The sequence below is a fragment of the Lepisma saccharinum genome, chromosome 2 (genome assembly GCF_977018435.1).
Source record: "Lepisma saccharinum chromosome 2, izLepSacc3.1, whole genome shotgun sequence".
NCBI classification, from domain to species: domain Eukaryota; kingdom Metazoa; phylum Arthropoda; class Insecta; order Zygentoma; family Lepismatidae; genus Lepisma; species Lepisma saccharinum.
This window is the reverse complement of record NC_139230.1, coordinates 85409867-85418572: the sequence shown is the minus strand read 5'-3', so window position 1 is coordinate 85418572 and position 8706 is coordinate 85409867.

The window sequence follows — 8706 nt, the reverse complement described above, 5'->3', positions numbered from 1 at the left end:
TACCATTGCAGTGGCGCTATCCCAAGATCATCTCCATTGTTGGTTGGTAAAGGAACATCTTCATCTGAGCTACTACTGTCACTGCTGTCTTCCCGCCCAAGTGAAATTACAAAATCCTCAATTTGCTGCTCTTCAACTCCCTCCTTTTCCCATGCTTCGGAAATAATCTTCCTTGTGTGTTCTATAGCCGAACGCCACCTATCTGCTGTCACATCCCCGATAGCCTGTTCTGTCAATTGCAACATTTTAGACGGTGTAAAAGGTGGCAAAGTGTTCCTCTGTGCTACCAGCCCTTTGACCTGTGCCCAAATAAGTTCGATTGCATTGTACATACAATGATAAGGCGGGAGACGGACCCCCGTATGTCCCGCTTCTTCTGCAAGCTTGTCTATTCGATATATGGGGAACTGGGGTTTGTGTAACATAAGGAGCTGCAGTAGTTCAGCCTTCCTCATGTTTCTGTGGGCTCGCGAGAATCCTGAAGTAGGTAAATCCGGCAACAGCGCGTCGCTACCAGAGTGGGTGGTCCCACGCCGCTTGCTAGCGCGTCCCGACAATAGATTTGTAAATTTGCTCGAAAAAAATTGAGAAGTAGAGAAAACCCTCTTCCGTGGGTTTAGATATAAAAGGGTGCTGGTATCAGGTGTACGTACAAGTATGACAACGGTGCGAAAATGAAATGTTTGTGTAATGAGTTCAAGATAGGCATCCCATGTATATTGTTTATACCAGAATCGAATCCGGCGGCCTTTAGTGCAAGGCGACACCCTTAACCACTATTCTATGAGACATGCACGAGTCTTTTGTGGCGTCGTACTGTACACATTGGAGAATGATGACGATATAAATGAAATTTTATGCACACATCTAGTTTCTTAAAAGTAATCTTCTTTGCGCGTGCAAAACTGAATATATGATGGCAATAGAAACAACCAAATTCCGGCGCGCTCAAATTATTGCGCTCTAGTCTTTCAAGGTTCGATCCCTGGTAGAAACTCCAAAATTTCTGTGGTGGCCTAACATCGTGAGGACAATTGAGAAGCTACTTGAAATCAATATGTAAGCGAATTCCACTCTCAAAACTAGATGGGACTTGATGTGATGACCACGCGTCATCGAATGGAAAAACGCTTCGGAGGCTTTGTCCTTCAAAATTAATTTTACTGAATAACTGTAGTTTTCTTTAGAGGACCTAAACATGGCTTTTTTACACAGTACAAAGTTGTTTTCTTTCACCCTACTTTTATAGTTTTTCATTCAAAGGATTCCACTCCTGAAGCATGAGCATGACGCACTACGAAATCAGAGGTCCAATTCGGACCTTGGATAGGTGTGGTTGCATCATGTCTCGCATGGCTATTCCTTCGGATCATCATTCAATCTCATCGTCGCTTTTAACCCAAGAGGTAGAAAAGCAGCGTAAAATAACGAAATATAAATTATTGATTGACTTGGTTCATTTTATTTACTTTTCTGACACTTTTTGGCTAATCGTGAAGATGAGAATGAGTTAAGATTAACTTGATGAAAGGACCATCACGAAGAAGACACATTCTCAGGCCGAGATTCGAACACGGGACATTCTGCTTCGTAGCGTAACCTGCTAACCACTCCACCACGGAGTTGTCGACCCTAATAGAAATGAAAATTAGAAATACCGTCTTGAATTTGCAGGAACAGAATTCACCAGCAAGGGCAAAAGATTTTCGCTCCCACTAGGATAGGCAAATAACAGAAAATGCTTGATAAGTAATTTGGCTCTCCATATTTCGTGATATTATTATGTAAGTAACTATTATTGGCTATATAACTTTGGATTAATTTTATTTGTATGTCTACTCAACTTTCCCGCCTAAGCAATAAGCAGCAGCCACAGCGTCTGCATTTGCGGGTGGAGGCCAGAGTTGCTAAAGGTCCAGGAATTTTAAATTTATTCAATTTCCGTCCAGGAGAGAAAATCAGCAAGCGTAAATGGGTTCTGGACCGTAAGGAACCTCTTCATCTATAACGTTTTCAATTTGGTCCATGAATTATTTTCCAGATGAATTTAATTTCGGTCCAGGATCCTTATTTCCTGAAGAATTTAAATACGGTCAAGGAACATTTTTTTCCGGATCAGTTTAAATAGGGTCAAAGTTCCGTATTGAAATGAAACAATTCGCAACTTGGTATGAATTTAGATTGTGCGAGAGAGAAGGTTCCGGTCCTATAACGGAATCCTATAGAACAAATGTATGCGTTCCCTAATCTTAACAATCCCAGGGTTGTTAATGGTCCAGGTATTGTAAATAAATTCATTTCACATCCGGGAGAGAAAATCAGCAAGTGTAAATGGGTTCTAGGCCTCAATTCGGTTCAGGAACCTTTTTTCCGTATGAATTTAAATACGGTGCAGGAACTCCTTTTTCGGTAAAATTTAAATACGGTCCAGGAACCTTGTTTTGCAGCTGAATTTAAACACTGTCCAAGAACCTTTTTTCCAGGATCAATTAAAATTTGGCGCAGGAATATTTTCCAGATCAATTTAAATATGATCCAGTATCCTTTTTTTAATGGAACACTACACTACTAAGACCGAATTTAAATTGTGCGAGAAGAAAGGTTCCGGTCCTGCAACGGAACCCAATAAAACCCATAGAAGTTATGGGTAGATGGACCTTTGACAACCCTGGCAGAGGCTAAATGAAGAAAAATCACAAAATATGCAGAATTTTGAAACGTATTATTTCTAGAGCATGTACTCTACTATATAAAGTTGACTACATACCTCGTTTCCTTCCTTAATTGAAATGTGACTTATTCTTCATCACATGTGAGATCAACCGCCCTGGGAGTCAAACGCGGTCGCCTGTGTGGTAGTCGGACACCAATTTAGAAAGTCAATGTGTTGGACATTTGGTCGATCAGTCGATCCTACTTAATTTTTTTCGAGAGGAAAACGAGCTGGCAGATTCACACTCGAAATTTCACTTCGCCTACCCCCTGGCGGAGTGGTTATCACATCGTGCTACGATGCCAGGTGTGCCGGGTTCGAATTCCGGACTGAGCATGGGTGTTTGTTGTGTCCATTGATCAATTTAATCATATCATCACTCATCCCCATCTTCGCAATTAGCCAAATGTAGCAGAAGAGCAAAGTAAAATGAACCAAATCAATCGAAATTTCACTCGCAATGCATGAAAATGAGATCTCGAGCACTCCGTGATCCTACCGGAATCTCACGTTTACAGAAGCTAACAATGAAAACATTTCTCGGATCAAACTCTTATTCGAACTAGCTGACAGTCATCAATTGTCGACCAATCAACACAGTAGGGCAAAAAGAAGCAGATGTTTCTTGAAAATGAGTGGAAAGTTACCAAGGAAGGATATAAACTGGATACATTACAAAGGCTTATTATGGCCTTTCCCTTCATTGCAGGTTTATGAGCACAAGGGTTGAGTGTGGGAACCTGAAGGAACCACGACATCTTTGTCATTCATCTCCCGCCAGAAAAGGGACAAACAGTAGATTTCTTTCTCTTGCAATTTGAAAAAAGCCTATGTCCATGCTGAACCATAAAGTAATTAACCCAGAAAGTCCTAGCTACCTGAAGTGCGTTTCCGCGCGGCCGATAACTAGAGTCAGACGAAGAGAAGATTTTGTGGGAGGGGGTGACCTGGCTTAGGCCCCCTGGTGTGCATGAAGGGAAAGTGTGTTTTCAAAAGGTCCCCGACTTCCCAGAAAGGGACGGCCCATAAAATCACTGCATTTCCTACCAATGCATCCGTTTGTGTTCAACCAAAGTGTATGTCACCGTGGGATCCGAGCGCTTCGAGCTTTGTCGGTTGCGGGCGGGACTTCTTGAGTCTTTTGTCAACATGGTGCCAATCAGAGTTTCTTTCTGCCAAGGTCGTTGCACCTATGAATCGGCTCTTCAGCTTGAGTGGCAAAAGACATGTTGTACGGAGAAAAGTTGCACCGGAAAAATTACCTTCTTAAATATAATGAAACCTGTAAAACATCCAAAAAAAAGGTAAAGTGTTCCCCTGTGCTTAGCACCACGCCATGAAGGCGTATAGGGGGTGCGGGGGTAACGCCCCACACATCCACAGAAGATGTGGTCCCTCTGACAAAACATCAATATTCTCAAAATGCTTTGAACGGACTGTGTAAAACATTGCAATACTGCAAAAGCTGAACCTGCTCTGCAACACAAGGAAAATGCCTCATTTAGCAATTAACAAAGGCACATTAAGTTGTTAAGTTCAGTATGGCACTACATTTTAAATAATGCTGATGTAATAAATCAATAAAGTTTGTTAAATGACAACGACTCCTTACCACAAGAATATAATAATTCTTTACGGATATCCCCTAAAACGGTTGGGGGTTCGACGTGCTGACCCCACGTCACCCCATTACTGGTTAAACATCTCCACACCTCTAGGTAGGATTGTGGGCAGTTGGGAGATAGGCCAAAGCCCTTCCAGGGCTGTCGAACCACGGGTTATTATTTATTTATAGATGCTTAAATATATGTGCAACCTGACATGTCTATCCAGTGACTTATTTCAAGGGTTGTACTTGACTCAACAAAATAAGCTTACTGTGTGAGGCAGATTCATACGAACCAAAAATACCCAAAAATAATAACAATAACAATAATAATAATAATTTATTTCAAAATTACAAAAAATGTATTTACTTGTTCTTGTTTAAATTTTCGATTCTTCGAAAAGTTTGTTAAGGAGTAAAGTTGAGTTGGTGTTTTTAAGTCCACTTTATGCACAGTAAGGCTAATCGGGACTGGACCTACAGTTTAAAGTAAGATCCGGACCACTGTGTACCTGCACACATGTATCGAACCCGAGACCCCTTGATTACAAGACAACAATGCTATCACTGCGCAATCGGGGAGGCATCGTTTGTTAAGGAGGATTCTCAAAATCGGTCTTCACGATATCGATAAAAATATGCGACTCGAGAAATCGTACAGTTTGTGAAGATAATTACTTTTAACACGTTGCGTGTTTTAGACTGTTTTAATAGTAGAATAGATATTTGATGCGAATAATACTACTTACTCGGAGATATGAGGCATCCTGTCACCATTATACTTATTTAGCGTGTATTGCACTCTGATTCGGGACCAGTTGTAACTGTTTGCATATATGTGGTTTACCACTGCACAAGCGGTCGTTCTTTAATCTACTCAAGCTCAAGACATTGTTTGGACGCAACGGCAACACCCAACGCCCAACCGCCTCCCCGATGGCGCAGTGGTAGTGTCGTCACCTTGTAATCAAGGGGTCCCAGGTTCGATTCCCGGTGGAGGCACATAGTGGTTCGGATCCCACTTTAAACTGTAGGTCCACTCCCGATTAGCCTTACTTTGCATAAAGTGGACTTAAAACAACAAATCAATCCAATCAACGCCCAACCCTGCCTGTTGTTGACCTGCGACTGCTAGGGGTGGAAAGACCGCTCCCTCAAAATTTCGAGAAACAACGAAGTTCTAGGTTCCTACACTGACACCCACTATAGCTAGAACCAGGAAAACGAGAAAGAAATGTGGTTTTGGGTTCGTGCCACCCAAGAACAGTGTTTCTAACTGAAAGAAAAAAATACTGAAAAACTATTTTGCAATATTTGTCATGAAAGTAAAATTTTCAGCAAATGTATAACAGTTTGCCGGGGCCTCGTGAACGTTTCGGGGGGCCAGTGCCCCCCCTGCCCCCCCTAACGACGTCCCTGAATAGAAGTAAAGATCTGGAGATATGAGTACTTCATTTCTATTGCCTCCCAGAGAAGGATTTTGCCCGATTTTACAACCACGCCGAAGTGTCAACAAATTCCAAGTCATTCTTGTTTGACACAGTTGCGTGCGGGTGTGTAGAATCGCGTTTATACGTAGGAATGTCTAGGAAATGGGACAAATTTCGTAAATTTGAATCTGGATTCCAAAAGGCTAAAAAAAAAAAAATTAAAAGAAAGGTCGGACGCGTTTTTAAAAAGTCAGAAGGGAGCCTTAGAGAAAATCTTGCTGCCCGTAAATACAGTTTCCATTTCAAATTTCGCCACGATAGACGGAAATAATGTAGATACACTTGACGTCAAGAGTTTGTGTTAGCGTTGATGGTGATGATGGTGGTGTTACGGAGTGTGTTCGTGATATCGTCGAAGTCGTGTGTACCAGTGGCGGCAGTGACCTTAAATGTAGCTCGTCTGTGAACCAGGTGCCAAATGTAGGAACTAATTGCAAGCAGGACTATGTTTCATGTTCATCTTTGAGTCTGGTGACAGATCGCCTCTGCTTTCTTTACTATTCATTGAATTTTGGCACTGTAGTGAATTTGCATTGTTTCCATAAAATAATATTTTCATATATTTCATTCTATAAGTAAACAAACAATATATGTTAAGTATTTTTCATACAAATATTTGGAACACTACCTTTAGATAGTAGCTACTTTGTTTATGATTTCAGTAATTTTGGATATGTTTAAGTATGTGAAAATAAGATACAAATGCAGGCTACTTAATTGGAAGCACCAGCATCCTATAAACTATGGGAAAAAAACTCACACAAACTATTATTTTTATCTAGCGCTGCGTGTCCAGCGCGGGGCCTCGGGTAGGCGCCCGAGTTGCCACCCCCTGGGGCTGACTCTTGCTGTCCTCATGATCCCCTTTCCGGATTTAGTGAGTTTTCTAGCAGAAAAAAATACATATCAACAAGAAGGGCAAATATACAATACATACATGGCAGCGAACACACAGGATAACGTATTTTTCTTTTCTAGGGCTTGTATCGCTAAAACAAGGTCTCAATCAGCAGTCATTAAGGAAAGCTGATTGACAAATTTTAAATTTTATTAGTGCTAAACTGCGATACTGCGAACGAACGCTAGTGCTTAACAATAGGTAATAATTACACGATTCTAATAACCAGGTTAGCACTAGAGAAGAATTTTATTAGAAATGGATGTTATCAATATTTTAACATTACATAACTGCAACGTCCTCCGGCTGAAACCGTAGGCAACGTAGACACGCACCTTAGCTGGGTGAGCGCGTTGCGGAGGACGACAACATTTCGTAATGTGCATAAATCTACCCATAATGCTAACTGTCTTTTCAGCGGAGAGATGAGACTACATAGTTCACAGGGATCGGGTGTTAAAGAGCTTCTCCACAGATTTCAGATGAAATGGGAACAATAACCTTTACCTCAACAGAACAAGAGGTGATGAAAGTTTATATGCCAGTTTATTTTCTTAACAAAATAATATATATACACACGTTTAAAAACAAACTTCCCAGGGTTAACAATAATAATAAGTACCTTGTGAAGCTTACTAAAATTATACATATACACAAGTAGGGAAAACGAAAAAAAACAACAGATTTCTTACTTCAAGGCGGTTTCTTACTATTGGGAGGTAGTAAGCCGAAACTAAATATTAAAACGGCCTTCCATCTCTTTCACCAGAAGGTGGAGTTTAACTTCTCTGTGGTGCTTGGACTCTCGCTTTAGCGGAGAGCACCTTCTCTCGCCCGAAAGCGGAGTTGGGTTCCTCGATGGTGCTGGGACTCTCGCATAAGCGGAGGGCACCTTCTCTCCTTTAGGTGTTTAGTCTCTCTCCGTAGCGGAGCACACCTTCTCTCGCCCGAGGGCGGAGTTATCTTCTCCTTGGTGCTCGGACTCTCGCATAAGCGGAGGGCACCTTCTCTCATCCGAAGATGGAGCGGAACTTCCTTCTTGGTGTTTGGTCTCTCGCCGTAGCGGAGCACACCTTCTCTCGCCCGCAGGCGGAGTCTAACTAACTTGCCAGCCAGGGCTACGCCTTTATATAAGGTTAGCGATGCTAGCGTAAGCGACCTAAAAATTATTCAACTACATATATTAACATTAAATAGTTACAACAGTTGATTATACATAGAGGGGGATCCGTCTTTACTTGTGACGATCCGAGTTTGTTACAATGTTGAACTAACAATATTTACAATAAACAGTTACAAAAGTTATCATAGAAGCTAACAAACTTAGAGGTGGATCCGTCTTTACTTGTGACGATCCGGGGTCGTTACATAACACAAAGGCCTCGCGGATATACTTTGCACAATGGCCTCGCCTTCCCTAACGGCAGCCCTGAGCTCAGTTAGCTGTATTCATTCGTGAATGCAATTTTCATCTCAATGTGACCGACGAACTGCTTGACATGAATCCTGTCTGTGACACAACTACATGAGAAAATATTTTCAAAGCCGTGGAGGCCATTTTGCAAAGGCATAGTAGTTGTAATTTCAGTCATTTCCCAAATTCTTCGGAATACCAACGGTCAATGTGTGAACCTGTTTTAAGCCAATATTGGTCCAAAGAAAAAATTCTGCCTTATGATTTTGAAAACAGGTTTCAAATCTTCAAATAGTGCGAAAGGAAATGTTCTTGTGAAGTTTCCCATTTCTTTTGTGTATGTCCGAATCTTCAAATGGAATTTATTGACTTACAATGCGCCTCAGTATTGAAAGAGAAATAGCACGAGGTGGGTGTTTCTATTTGTGTCATATCTCCCAGAGCAGTCCTCGAATAAGCCAGGGACACCCCGATGGCCCAGTGGTAGCGTCGTTGCCTTGTAATCAAGGGGCCCTGGGTTCGATACCCGGTGGAGGCACAAGTGGTTCGGATCCCACTTTAAACTGTAGGTCCAGTCCCGATTAG